Here is a 14,921-nt window from a genome sequence, read left to right as displayed (position 1 = left end):
AATTTCCATCCCATTTTGCATCCTCATAGTTTCTGAATTTCCATAAACAGTCAAATATGTATTTTTTATGTCTAGCTGAGAAACAAAATTTAAAATTTGATGAATTAGTTTTAAAAAAGCTTTCATAATAAAATACTTCCATAAAAAATCTCATCTACATCTACATCTACATCTTCATTTATACTCCGCAAGCCACTCAACGGTGTGTGGCGGAGGGCACTTTGCGTGCCACTGTCATTACCTCCCTTTCATTTTCCAGTCGCGTATGGTTCGCGGGAAGAACGACTGTCTGAAAGCCACTGTGCGCGCTCTAATCTCTCTAATTTTACATTCGTGATCTCCTCGGGAGGTATAAGTAGGGGGAAGCAATATATTCGATACCTCATCCAGAAACGCACCCTCTCGAAACCTGGAGAGCAAGCTGCACCGCGATGCAGAGCGCCTCTCTTGCAGAGTCTGCCACTTCAGTTTGTTAAACATCTCCGTAACGCTATCACGGTTACCAAATAACCCTGTGACGAAACGCGCCGCTCTTCTTTGGATCTTCTCTATCTCCTCCGTCAACCCGATCTGGTATGGATCCCACACTGATGAGCAATACTCAAGTATAGGTCGAACGAGTGTTTTGTAAGCCACCTCCTTTGTTGATGGACTACATTTTCTAAGGACTCTCCCAATGAATCTCAACCTGGTACCCGCCTTACCAACAATTAATTTTATATGATCATTCCACTTCAAATCGTTCCGCACGCATACTCCCAGATATTTTACAGAAGTAACTGCTACCAGTGTTTGTTCCGCTGTCATATAATCATACAATAAAGGATCCTTCTTTCTATTTATTCGCAATACATTACATTTGTCTATGTTAAGGGTCAGTTGCCACTCCCTACACCAAGTGCCTATCCGCTGCAGATCTTCCTGCATTTCGCTGCAATTTTCTAATGCTGCAAATTCTCTGTATACTACAGCATCATCCGCGAAAAGCCGCATGGAACTTCCGACACTATCTACTAGGTCATTTATATATATTGTGAAAAGCAATGGTCCCATAACACTCCCCTGTGGCACGCCAGAGGTTATTTTAACGTCTGTAGACGTCTCTCCGTTGATAACAACATGCTGTGTTCTGTTTGCTAAAAACTCTTCAATCCAGCCACACAGCTGGTCTGATATTCCGTAGGCTCTTACTTTGTTTATCAGGCGACAGTGCGGAACTGTATCGAACGCCTTCCGGAAGTCAAGAAAAATAGCATCTACCTGGGAGGCTGTATCTAATATTTTCTGGCTCTCATGAACAAATAAAGCGAGTTGGGTCTCACACGATCGCTCTTTCCGGAATCCATGTTGATTCCTACATAGTAGATTCTGAGTTTCCAAAAACGACATGATACTCGAGCAAAAAAAATTGTTCTAAAATTCTACCAGAGATCGACGTCAGAGATATAGGTCTATAGTTTTGCGCATCTGCTCGACGACCCTTCTTGAAGACTGGGACTACCTGTGCTCTTTTCCAATCATTTGGAACCTTCCGTTCCTCTGGAGACTTGCGGTACACGACTGGTAGAAGGGGGGCAAGTTCTTTCGCGTACTCTGTGTAGAATCGAATTGTTATCCCGTCAGGTCCAGTGGACTTTCATCTGTTGAGTGATTCCAGTTGCTTTTCTATTCCTTGGACACTTATTTCGATGTCAGCCATTTTTTCGTTTGTGCGAGGATTTAGAGAAGGAACTGCAGTGCGGTCTTCCTCTGTGAAACAGCTTTGGAAAAAGGTGTTTAGTATTTCAGCTTTACGCTTGTCATCCTCTGTTTCAATGCCATCATCATCCCGGAGTGTCTGGACATGCTGTTTCGAGCCACTTACTGATTTAACGTAAGACCAGAACTTCCTAGGATTTTCTGTCAAGTCCGTACATAGAATTTTACTTTCCAATTCACTGAACGCTTCACGCATAGCCCTCCTTACGCTAACTTTGACATCGTTTAGCTTCTGTTTGTATGAGAGGTTTTGACTGCGTTTAAATTTGGAGTGAAGCTCTCTTTGCTTTCGCAGTAGTTTCCTAACTTTGTTGTTGAACCACGGTGGGTTTTTCCCGTCCCTCACAGTTTTACTCGGCACGTACCTGTCTAAAACGCATTTTACGAATGCCTTGAACTTTTTCCATGAACACTCAACATTGTCAGTGTCGGAACAGAAATTTTCGTTTTGATCTGTTAGGTAGTCTGAAATCTGCCTTCTATTACTCTTGCTAAACAGATAAACCTTCCTCCCTGTTTTTATATTCCTATTAACTTCCATATTCAGGGATGCTGCAACGGCCTTATGATCACTGATTCCCTGTTCTGCACATAAGGAGTCATCCGCTATGCCATCCCCATGGGGCGAAAATTCCAAAAACATTTAAATACATGTTTTTGTATTTGTAACAGAGAAGTCGAATACCAATGTCCATGTTGTTGTTGTTGTGGTCTTCAGTCCTGAGACTGGTTTGATGCAGCTCTCCATGCTACTCTATCCTGTGCAAGCTTCTTCATCTCCCAGTACCTACTGCAACCTACATCCCTCTGAATCTGCTTAGTGTATTCATCTCTTGGTCTCCCCCTACGATTTTTACCCTCCACGCTGCCCTCCAATACTAAATTGCTGATCCCTTGATGCCTCAGAACATGTCCTACCAACCGATCCCTTCTTCTGGTCAAGTTGTGCCACAAACTTCTCTTCTCCCCAATCCTATTCAATACTTCCTCATTAGTTATGTGATCTACCCATCTAATCTTCAGCATTCTTCTGTAGCACCACATTTCTAAAGCTTCTATTCTCTTCTTGTCCAAACTATTTACCGTCCATGTTTCACTTCCATACATGGCTACACTCCATACAAATACTTTCAGAAATGACTTCCTGACACTTAAATCTATACTCGACGTTAACAAATTTCTCTTCTTCAGAAACGCTTTCCTTGACATTGCCAATCTACATTTTATATCCTCTCTACTTCGACCATCATCAGTTATTTTGCTCCCCAAATAACAAAACTCCTTTACTAGTTTAAGTGTCTCATTTCCTAATCTAATTCTCTCAGCATCACCCGACTTAATTCGACTACATTCCATTATCCTCGTTTTGCTTTTGTTGATGTTCATCTTATATCCTCCTTGCAAGACACTGTCCATTCCGTTCAACTGCTCTTCCAAGTCCTTTGCTGTCTCTGACAGAATTACAATGTCATCGGCGAACCTCAAAGTTTTTATTTCTTCTCCACGGATTTTAATACCTACTCCGAATTTTTCTTTTGTTTCCTTTACTGCTTGCTCAGTATAGAGATTGAATAACATCGGGGAGAGGCTACAACCCTGTCTTACTCCCTTCCCAACCACTGCTTCCCTTTCATGTCCCTCGACTCTTATAACTGCCATCTGGTTTCTGTACAAATTGTAAATAGCCTTTCGCTCCCTGTATTTTACCCCTGCCACCTTTAGAATTTGAAAGAGAGTATTCCAGTCAACATTGTCAAAAGCTTTCTCTAAGTCTACAAATGCTAGAAACGTAGGTTTGCCTTTCCTTAATCTTTCTTCTAAGATAAGTCGTAAGGTTAGTATTGCCTCACGTGTTCCAGTATTTCTACGGAATCCAAACTGATCTTCCCCCAGGTCGGCTTCTACTAGTTTTTTCATTCGTCTGTAAGGAATTCGTGTTAGTATGTTGTCCATAGATGTAGCATTAAAATACTTTAATAGCTTTTTAATAGTGATATACATTCAAAAAAAATATTTCACCCACTGTTTAACCCCCATAGTTAAATTTGCAAAAATAATGGAACACGTTATTTCTGTCTGAGAAACCAAATACCAGTTTTGGTAGGTTTAGCTTCAAAACTACCTTAATATCGACATTTTTCAAATAACTCTTCATCCCTATTTCACCCATTTGGGTTGCAATTTCCAAAATTCCTCAGAGGTTGGGACTGGCTCTTTATCTGGTTCCCTCCAACGAAAACGAGCCCCAGGAGCCACTGACTGACCTAAGCTATCATTGTTGGCGTTGGTTTAGTGGTGAGTGTGGTGAGAACAACCCCATCGCTGAACTGTTTGCAGTTTCTCAGTCTCTGCTATACTTCCCTACTCCGGTTACACGATTTTCTCCTTTTGTTAATATTAGCCTACATTCATCTTACCGGAATAATCTTATTCCTTTTCATCGCACTGGCCACCAATATATCTAATTTTAGCCTTCGGATGTCTCTTTTGAGAAGTCCTAGCTTTCTTATAATGTCCAAACTTTTGACATTGCGTGTTCTCACTCGTAGAATATTACTCTTCCGTCGGTTATTCCATCTTTCTTAATGGTTACCTGCTTGGCAGTCCCCTTTCGGGGTTACGAATGGGGGACCTGGAATCTTTTGCCAGTGGAGATATCATGACGACACTTTTTCATTTATAGGCTACATATTCTATGGAGACACATCGTGTATATTCAGTGCAGTCGCTTTCATTGCATTCTGTTTCTTCATACCGTTGATCATTCTCGATCCTTCCACCATTTTGAGGAAGTTTCGTACCCGAAGGGAAACACGGCGCCCTGACCTTCTGTCCGCTCGTACGTCCTATTTGACAAAGACCCTAGCAGAGCGGGGGTGGTCTACTAGTGCCGGAAGTCTTCGGGCATCGTTACTTCCCACGTACGTCCCCTGAAATGATGTCAAAGAGAAAATCAAAGAAATTAGAGCCCTTGCGGAAGTATAACCGAAAGTTGGTCTTCCAACTTACCATTTGCGAACGGGACAAAGAAACCGACAAAAGATAGTGGTACGTGAAATAGGGTCCGCCACGTACCGTGAGGTGTGCTTCAGGGTATAACATAGGTTTAGATATAGAACGGTAGTATAATCGGTTTGTATGCGACAGCTTATGTACCTAATAAGTTCCAAAACGCCGCGCATAAAACGGTTTTTTCCGGGTTTTGTTCGTGATCAGAAGGTAAGATCAAGTGTTTTGGACAAGGACAATTTGTATACCCAACAGGATCGTCTTAGTATCACCTTCCTAGAGTACAAGGTATGAGTGTTGCACGCTTCCTCCTGCTTAGGTAAAGGGAGCAAATAAGTTGGTTCTTTTTGTATCTGATGTGATCTACGGTTGACACCGTCTGGCAGGCACTGTTAGTTCCTGGGCGGATCCTCGAAAAAACAGAAAATAATGGTTTTTACCACATTTTCGCCGTAACTAGCTGACCAAGGCTCAGCCGAGAATTCAAAGACGGTTATGCACAGCAAACGGCAGAGATTTTTGCGATATATCCTGATCTCTAATAGATTTGAAAATTTACTTTATATCTTTATCCGTTTCCACCTTACAGGGGTTCAAAGTTACCCTACTTGCACACGTAAAATCCGGTGAGATCCGAAAATGCACTTAAAGTGACTTAACATGGAGAAATATACTGTAAAGCGTCTCCATTGTAGTGTTGGAACCCCATATTGTAGTACTGAAGCACATGCAAATTCTTTTTGCGTGTAAAATGCTGTCTGAAGTGCAAAATTAGTTTTGAGTTATTTCAATTTTAGGTAAGTTAGCTATCTAAATTTTACTGGGCAATGAATTTCTTTTCATATGAGTTATTGCCCTGCTGCAGCAGGGAAAAGAATGGCACCAACGAAAAAGTACTCCTATAGGGCACAAAAATTCCAATAAATTCCTGCTTGTTTAAAAAAATTTTAAAAAACTGTGGGGTACCAGCTACCTCGTTCTATTTGTCTTAGCACCTTTAAATTTTTTCCCAAAAATTTGGGCATGCGAGCATATTCGAGCTTATTTATGCTGAGGGAAGACGACAGTGGCAGAGAAACGGAAAAGTAGTAAATACTAGCAGATAAAGTCGTTGTGTCATAGAAAGAGCAAAGGAGATACTGGCTGAGTGAGGGAAAGAGAGGGGCATAGTGGCAGTCGAACGTAACTGACAGTGACTGAACAGTGGTAGAGAAAGAGTGAAAAAGACTGTGCCGCTGGAAGAGGAATAACGAGAAGGAGAAAACTGAAGTGGGTGAGAGCCAGTGATAACGAGTGACAGACTATATGACAACGACAATTTGGAACAGGGAGGTAGTGAGAGTGTGAGGTGACTGCACCAATAAGAAGGAATGAATGAGATATTAGCAGTAAGAGAGAGAAAGAGGGAGATAGAGGCAGTGAGAGGATACTGTAGTAATAGGATAGAACGGAGGGGACTGTGGCTGTGACGAAGGAGACAATACCAGAGGCACATAAAGAAATAAAGACAATGAGATGGTCTGAATGATTCAAATGGTTCAAATGGCTCTGAGCACTATGGAACTTAACATCTAAGGTCATCAGTCCCCTAGAACTTAGAACTACTTCAACCTAACTAACCTAAGGACATCACACACATCCAGGATTCGAACCTGTGACCGTAGCAGTCGCGCGGTTCCGGACTGAAGCGCCTAGATCCGCTCGGCCACGGCGGCCGGCAAAGCTGAATGAGTGAGTGAGAAATGGCAGATGGGAATGTATGGGTGTGAGAAATTTAAAGTGATGGACCAGTGAGTGTGAATGAGCTACACTTCGGGGAACTAGTGGGAGTTGGAGATGAGTTGCACGTTAAAGAAAGCAGAGTATGTTCTCACTGTAAAATGTTTGGGAAAATTTTTAAAACTGCCGAGGAAGTTAGAATGAGGCAGCACAAATTCAGTCAAAGTCTATTAAATAAACAGTGCTCTGACAGGAGCATTTTTCCGCTAGTAAGCAAGAAGAGAAATGAAAATCTATGTTGTACCGAGAGTTCTTCCTGCATCAACACAAATTTAAATTCACGGGCGCGGATAAAAAGCGTCAGAGAAGTTAAATTAATCAGTGTCCAACAAAATTGGGATTTTCGAAACAAATCGCTCAGACGGCCAGACCGGCGGCCGACACTTCGGGAGCGTTGCGGCAGCGGTCCTTATTTACGGCGGATTAAACTTGTGGGCCAAGTTTGCCCTGGCAGCACCGGACCCGTTTCGGAGCTCCTCAGGCAGAGATACCGCGGCTCGGCTGCTGGCGTACCGGCAGCGGCACGCCGAAACACTTCGCAACCAGCCGGGGGCGCTTTGAGCCGGGCGCCGAGAGATGTATTAAAGCGAGCGGAAAGCGCCGAGCAACTCTGATGCCGCTGCCGGTGACGACACGGACGAATGCCGCCCGGTACAGAAACAAATTAAATGCTCGTGTATATTGCCGAATTCCTTCCCTCATTCGGTAATAGAGAGAAATGAGCTCTCGGAACAGAATTAAATTTGCTGAATTTCATTGCTCTCTGTCTATCCTCTTCGTTTACTCCTATTTTTATTTTGAAAGCAATAGCTCCTGAGTTGTGATGCAATCTCCCTTCATTTTGTACTGGACCGTGCCAGGGAATAATGGCGGAGTCATCAATCTGCCCACGAACACTGAAAGGGAACGTGAAATACATCGCTGTAACGTTTGAAAGCAGATATTATTTATTTTCAATTTTACATTAAGTAACAGAGGAAGATATCAAGTGAAAAAAGAGTGATCTCATACCTTCATACAAGAGAGACTGATGTTTAACAACAATATGAGCTTGATTAAAACTGAGAACATATATTTCCGTGCCATAGTGCAAACATGATTATAATTCTGCTAAAAGTTCTAATGGAAAGTACTGCAGCTCTTCCTTTATGAAGCCTGTAGGTAACTAACAGAACACGAAGCGATAAAACTGTTCCGCACTACAAACACCGCTTTGCTATGAGCAAAACTGTGTGAACTAACATACGTATTGATGAGACTAAGCAGTCGAGCTCTGTCCATGGCCACTATATTTCCTATTAGTGTCTTTAATGTATGTCATACTGCATACATAATGCAGCAGTACACAGTTCCACTCTTTTATCTACAATCCTCTTTGTCTCCCTTCATGTAGAACACCCCGCATCGCCCCAATATGTTGCGTGTTTGATGTCCGTGGTAGTCTGCGAAGATTGCTTTCCGCAATAGCTTCTTCTGTGATTGTTGTAATGACGTTGTGTCTCGAAATATATCATACGAGTATGTTTCTTCTTGTTCAGACATGCTTTCCTAGTTAATTTCCTCTATTCTTGTCATATCTTTTCATTAAAAAATCTATATCTCATGCTGATCATCAATGTCTTATAGCAGCGCCAAATGCTTAGAGTTTCTGCAAGATATATGGTTCCCATCTTTGCTTAATATTCTCACTGCACGCTTCTAAGTTTAAAATATGTATGTGACCTTAGTTGCGTTGCCCGAGAACATAGAATGGAGTATTTTAATAATTAAGTTAAAATCTTATGGGTTATTAGGCCACGTCATGTTTCCTCCAAAATAATCGACCTTTCAACCTCTCTGCTGGGCTGTTCCTCAGGATCTTCCGGTGTCCGCCACTGTTCTAGCTATGGTGGACACCGGAAGATCCTGAGGCAGGTACCAACTGAGGGGTCGAAATGTCGATTATTTTAGAGGAAATAGGACGCGGCCTAATAACCCGGAACATTTGAACTTCAGTGACAACGGCCACGAAAGTCTACTGGTTTACATTTTGTAAATTATGTTACCAAACTGATCCGCAGATCCGAAAAATGAGTGAAATTAAAGTGAGAAAAGTGGGAGAACGGAGCATTCTTATTAACTAGTACAATTACTGTGCCCATTGATATTGATTTAAACGTATGGGTCTCACCATCAGTGGTGTTGTGAAACTCAGCACGCCCATGCAGCATGATGCCTCCCCACATCAAGCCACATCCGACATGATGCTGTCACACTTCAAGAAGCTATCCACCACATTACTGGCTTTTATCAAGTCCTCATGCAGCATATTGCCTGTCCACGTCAAGAAATCCAATATTAAGCTTGCTGATATCAAATTTCGATCCAACATGACGTCTACCCACATTAAGATCCCATTTACTGAAAAATTGTGCCCATCAAGATGCCATCCAACATGGTAACCCTTTATAATGTGTTCACACAACAAAATGTTACGATGTCTGATATATCAAGATATCATTCAACACAATCAATGCCCAAATCCAAATCCTATCCAACATAATATCTGCCCACATCAAGAGTCACACAACACATTGGGTGCTAACAGCAAGATCCCATCAAATTTAAAGCCTCATCACATCAAAACTTCATCCAACATTATACCTCACTTCATCAAGACGCCATCCAACATGATATCTGCCAATATCATACCTATCCACATCAAGTTCCTATGCAACGTACTGTCTGCTCACAGCAAGACCCCATAGAATATACTGCCTGCCCATAATACCTGCCAACATCAACGCACCATCCAGCATTATGTTATGTTTTTCACATCAAGATCACATCCAGCAAAATAGATATAAAGATCAAGACAGCACCCAACATCTCTTGTGTCAGGGAACTTTGCCAGATACCTACAAACGATACATTGTTGCATAATCAACGATTCAGTGACTGTGATCTATGTGCCCATCTGCAAGTCGTACCACTGTTCTTCCCAGAGAAACATCTGTAAGTAGGCTGTTTAGGTTTTCTTATTGGTAACGCCACGTAGCGCTCTGTATGAAAATCATTGGCTGTGCTGTGTGCAGTCTGTGGCTAGTTTGCATTGTTGTCTGCCATTGTAGTATTGGGCAGCTGGATGTTAACAGCGCGTAGCGTTGCGCAGTTGGAGGTGAGCCGCCAGCAGTGGTGGATGTGGGGAAGTGAGATGGCGGATTCTTGAGAGCGGATGATCTGGACGTGTGTCCATCAGAAACAGTACATTTGCAAGAATGGATGTCATGAACTGCTATATATATTATGACTTTTGAACACTAGTAAGGTACATACATTGTTGTTCTCTATCAAAATCATTCATTTGCTAACTATGCCTACCAGTAGTTAGTGCCTTCAGTAGTTTGAATCTTTTATTTAGCTGGCAGTAGTGGCGCTCGCTATATTGCAGTAGTTTGAGTAATGAAGATTTTTGTGAGGTAAGTGATTTGTGAAAGGTATAAGTTAATGTTAGTCAGGGCCATTATTTTGTAGGGATTATTGAAAGTCAGATTGCGTTGCGCTAAAAATATTGCGTGTCAGTTTAAGCACAGTCATGTACAATTTTTAAAAGGGGACGTTTCATATGTCGACCCTTAGCCGAGAATACCTCACTGGAATCTTCTGATTTTTTCTTGTATTTTGTATAATTAATGTAGCTATTGTTTATTGCTAGCGCGTAATTGTAGAGAGAATCTCCTTTGTAGTTGCAGTCTTTCATTTTTGTTCAGTAAAACAGTTGTGGCATGCATGTAGATTTGCACCAAGTATTTCGCAGCTGCGCTTGCAATTAACTAGATATTATTTTCATTGCTATGTTAATGTGTTCTCTTATTTTTGCTCTTCAAATTGTGCATTTCTGTGTTATCGTGTGAAATATTGTGACAATAATGGCTTGTGAAAAACGTAACACTAGGCTCCAAAGTAAACTGAGAAATAATAGTGACGACGAGCGTAGCTTATCAGCACCACTGTGTAATGAATTAACAGACATTCAAAGTAGTAATTTGGTAATTGTGCATAGGGAAATGGAGCGGGCGGCAAATAATGGTGTAGACAGTGAAACAAGTAGTGAACAGAGAAGCATTATCGATCGATCGGTCAGCAACAGCACGCCTCAGGAATCGGGAATGACAGAACACAATATTGCAAATACTGTAGACTCAGGTTTTGGGTCCTCACCGTTTTCTCAAATGAGTCAAGACACATTATCTGCTTGTCAAAATGTGTATGTTGCCGGTGAAAATGCACTGCCAAAAAGCATAGAGAAACAGATTCCAGGCACTAATACATTATTATTGCAATTAATGCAACAAATGGAACGAAATCAAAGACAAACACAGCAAAAGCTTCAAAAGTTGGACACAATGGAACAAAATCAGAGACAAACAGAGCAAAAGCTTCAAAAGTTAGACACAATGGAACAAAATCAGAGACAAACACAGCAAAAGCTTTAAAAGTTAGACACAGTGGAACAAAATCTTCGGAAGTTAGACACCACGCTTGAACAAACACGTGAAGATTTAACTGCTGAGTTACATAACATTGAATCGAAATGTCAAAAAGTCTGTAATGACGTAAAAACACAAATTTGTGAGCATTTTCAGCCTAGTTTTTCGCGGCATGAAAATGCATTACAGAATCACGAAGCAGCCATAAAAGAACTGCAAACTATTGTTCATGAAAATCATGAGACCTTGCAAGCTAAAAGTGACTCAGTTGCATCTACCGATTCGGTTACGCAACTTGCAAAAATTCAGCAAACTTCAAGGACACAGTATATACTATGAAAATTGGTTCAGAGAGACACATGCAGGAAATTAGTTCATTATCAGAGAAAGTAGTTGAACTTTCGGATCAGCTAAATAATTTATCTACGAAGGTAGATGATAATCTGAATCACACAAAACTGGTAGTCTTTAATGACACAGAAGAGTGTGAACAAATTAGGAAATTCAGACAAAATCAGAATCAAATTAATACGCAACACCAAAGAGAAATCCGGGAAGCACAAGATCAGCTTACACAGGTAATACAAGAATTACGTATTTCAGAGGACACTCGCGCTCCAATACGGCAAGAGGGACATAGAAATACGGAACAGCCACAAAATAATAACACAGGGCACTTCGGAAATTATGAAAGAAATTGGCAAGGTGCACCGAATTTTGAGATGGAACCGCCGAAATGACGTAACAATGACCGACATGCCGCTCGCCGACATGATGATTTTGACTATGAGCTGTTCGTTACTACACGTAAATTCAAAATATTTAAGAATTCTGGCAACGACATTCATCCACAAGCGTGGCTCCATCAATTCTCTCATTGTTTTCCTCCCAACTGGTCATTAGAGCACAGATTAGAATTTATGTGTGGCTATTTAGAGAATGAACCAGCTGTAAGAATGCGATCGGTCATTCACGATTGCCACAGTGAAGGAGAATTTTATCATGCCTTCCTCTCAGCATATTGGTCTCAAGCTACACAAGACCGAGTAAAACATAGCATCATAATGATGAAACATTTCGAACAATCTGAATTTTCCAGTCTTGTGAAATATTTTGTAGGCATGTTGCACAAGAATCAGTACCTGTCAAACCCATACAGCCCCTCAGAACTCATCCGCATTTGCTTAATCAAATTACCTGAACATTTACGACATATTACTTTGGCTAGACGTTGCAAAGACGACATTGAAGCTTTTCAGAGACTGTTACAAGAATTGGAAATTGACACTGACAATCGTGGAACGCGAAAACAGGAGCACAACAATTACAGGTCACATCTGTCACAATTCCGTGACGACAGAAACAATAACTGGACACGACAAGGCTATTCTTACAACATAAATCGTGACCAAAACAGACACCACCCGTATGACAACCGTTGGCAGAGTAATAATAGTTAGAGAAAGATCGCATTTCTGTAGCAATGAATGTGACAGAGACAACCATAGAAACAGACAATATGGGAACGAAAACAATTATTATCAAGGTAGACAGAATAACTTCAGATGCAACGGTCCACCGTGCAGTGATAATTCAGGGAGAAATTCTCCACCACTTAGCGGACAAGAAAGAAACTACAGGAACTACCGACATGACGATAGACGATACAATCATAACGACAGACATGAATTTCATCAGAACTGGCGGGATTCAAATAGGGCTGGGCCCTCTCGGCAAGGTGAATTTGTAGAAGTTAGGTCTCCTAATCCCAATAACGACGCACGCCAACAAAGAGATAGCAGACAATGACTCGCACCACAGGCAGACACGTGCGCTGGCTGGCTCAGAGAAAAATAACATAGACGCTAACCTTGAGAAAAATTTGAGCATTCTTTACCGCTGTACCATATACCACATGATAATTCCGTTGAAGCTGGAGCTCTGCATAGTAGGAAGAGTAAAGATTTACACCACATTTCACATGTAAAACCGTTCATTGAGAGATAATCTGTTTTTTTAACTTAGTCTTTGCTATAAAATTTTTCACTTCGCGTTACTAGTACTCTTTGTCACACTTAGAAACTGTTAACACGCAACTATGTTTTAAAATAAACTATCAAATCTAGAACCTAGGGAACATATTTAGACAGTAATTACGAATGCATTGTTATAGTGAACAGACGACACAGTGTTACTGTGTGTGTACATTCTTACTTGTTAGTTGCACAATTACGTAATGACTATCAGGCTTACATACTTAGAACATATAGTGCTAATGAGTTTTGAATGCAACATTTTGGTTTACTTGAAAAGACACTCTTTACTTTAAGTATATTTGGTGAGATTAAAGATGACTTAGCATTTGGTTTCTTTGATAGCTACACGATTATATCACGATGCTACTAATATGTGACACAATTTACATTGTTGCTTTTGTGGTGTATCTGTTTTATAGCTGCACAGTTTTTCTGTATTATTCTGGAAAGTATAACATGTTTTAGTAGTAACTTTTGTGGTATAGCCTCAATGAGACAGCCTTTTTCGTAGCACAATAATACATTACATTATAGTACTTTCTTGATCACGGTAAGGTACGTAATAACTACGATATCTATACGCAAAGCATTTCACTTTCGTTTATGATGAGGTAAGTACATTGACTTCAGCAGAACTTTGCTTGCAGAGGACGATAACTATGACACTTCCACAGAATTATCTTACAGTAAGACGCACATTTAGCGATACAGGACACACATTTGAGTGATTAATTTTGTACTTAAACCATTTATTTTTAAAGATTTTTGAATTACAAAGAAAGTTTTCCGTGATACATTTCATTCCATTGCTGTAATCTGTAACACCTGAGAGTATAATTACATTAATCCTCAGGGGGTACACGCCTACATTGTGTACTATGTGTCTGGCAAGCACAAAGAGCCTTAGCTAATATGGTATTTGCTTATACAACTTTACACATCGGTACCATATTCCTCTAAAACAGAATTACACAGCTATCTGATTATTTGACAGAGAAACAAACATCTTTTTACTACATCAGTGACAGATGTTTACGCAATTACACAGTTGGATAACTTCACACTTATGAAACTGTATTTTGTCTGTACTTTGTGAACTGTTCATATTTTTTCAGAACCATTGTGATACTATGAGAGCTTTGGATGACGTATTTGGTATGGGATCGTGATTTTTAAAGTACGTTTGAGGTAGATGACACTATTGAAATGAGCAGAGAATTCTTTTTAGGTTTTGAAATTATTGCAGAAAGCTACGACGATTTTGAGATTTGACTGAGGTGTTATGATGTTATTATTACGATGACTATGGGTATTATGCTGTTGAGGTATGTTTATGATCAATAAGCTGATACTATATGAGGAATTTGATTATGCTATATATTTATTATGATAAAATGTTGAAGTGTCGATGCAAGATTGACGTTTCGACGGATATGTATATGCGTAATAAGGTAAGGAGTAATGGTTAGTGGTTAGGGACACTGGTTTGTGAAAAAGGATGTTGGAAACCAAGAATCGTACTTTAAGAGTTATGAAATGTGTGTAAATGCGTGAATGTATCGCAATGATGGCGAAAATTTTTGGACACTGTTATATTTATAGGATTTTGTTTCTACAGATTTGCAACGCAAATTCTCGACCTGTGAAATTTTTATATGAGACTGTCACTGTAGTGCAAACTGGTGTCATAAATATTTTGGTAAGAAAGTTAAGTGACCACCTTCACCTAATGCATCATGGGCACCCAGCTGCGCGACAGTCGCCTGGAAAAAAGCCATTAGTGTGCGCCTTTCAGAGGCACAGGTGGAGAAAAAAAAAAGAGGCCATTATCCTCGCTATTGACATTTCTTTGTAGAAAGCATCGCAAATA

The sequence above is a fragment of the Schistocerca cancellata genome, chromosome 6, assembly GCF_023864275.1.
Source record: "Schistocerca cancellata isolate TAMUIC-IGC-003103 chromosome 6, iqSchCanc2.1, whole genome shotgun sequence".
Classification (NCBI taxonomy): domain Eukaryota; kingdom Metazoa; phylum Arthropoda; class Insecta; order Orthoptera; family Acrididae; genus Schistocerca; species Schistocerca cancellata.
This window is presented reverse-complemented; position numbering follows the sequence as displayed.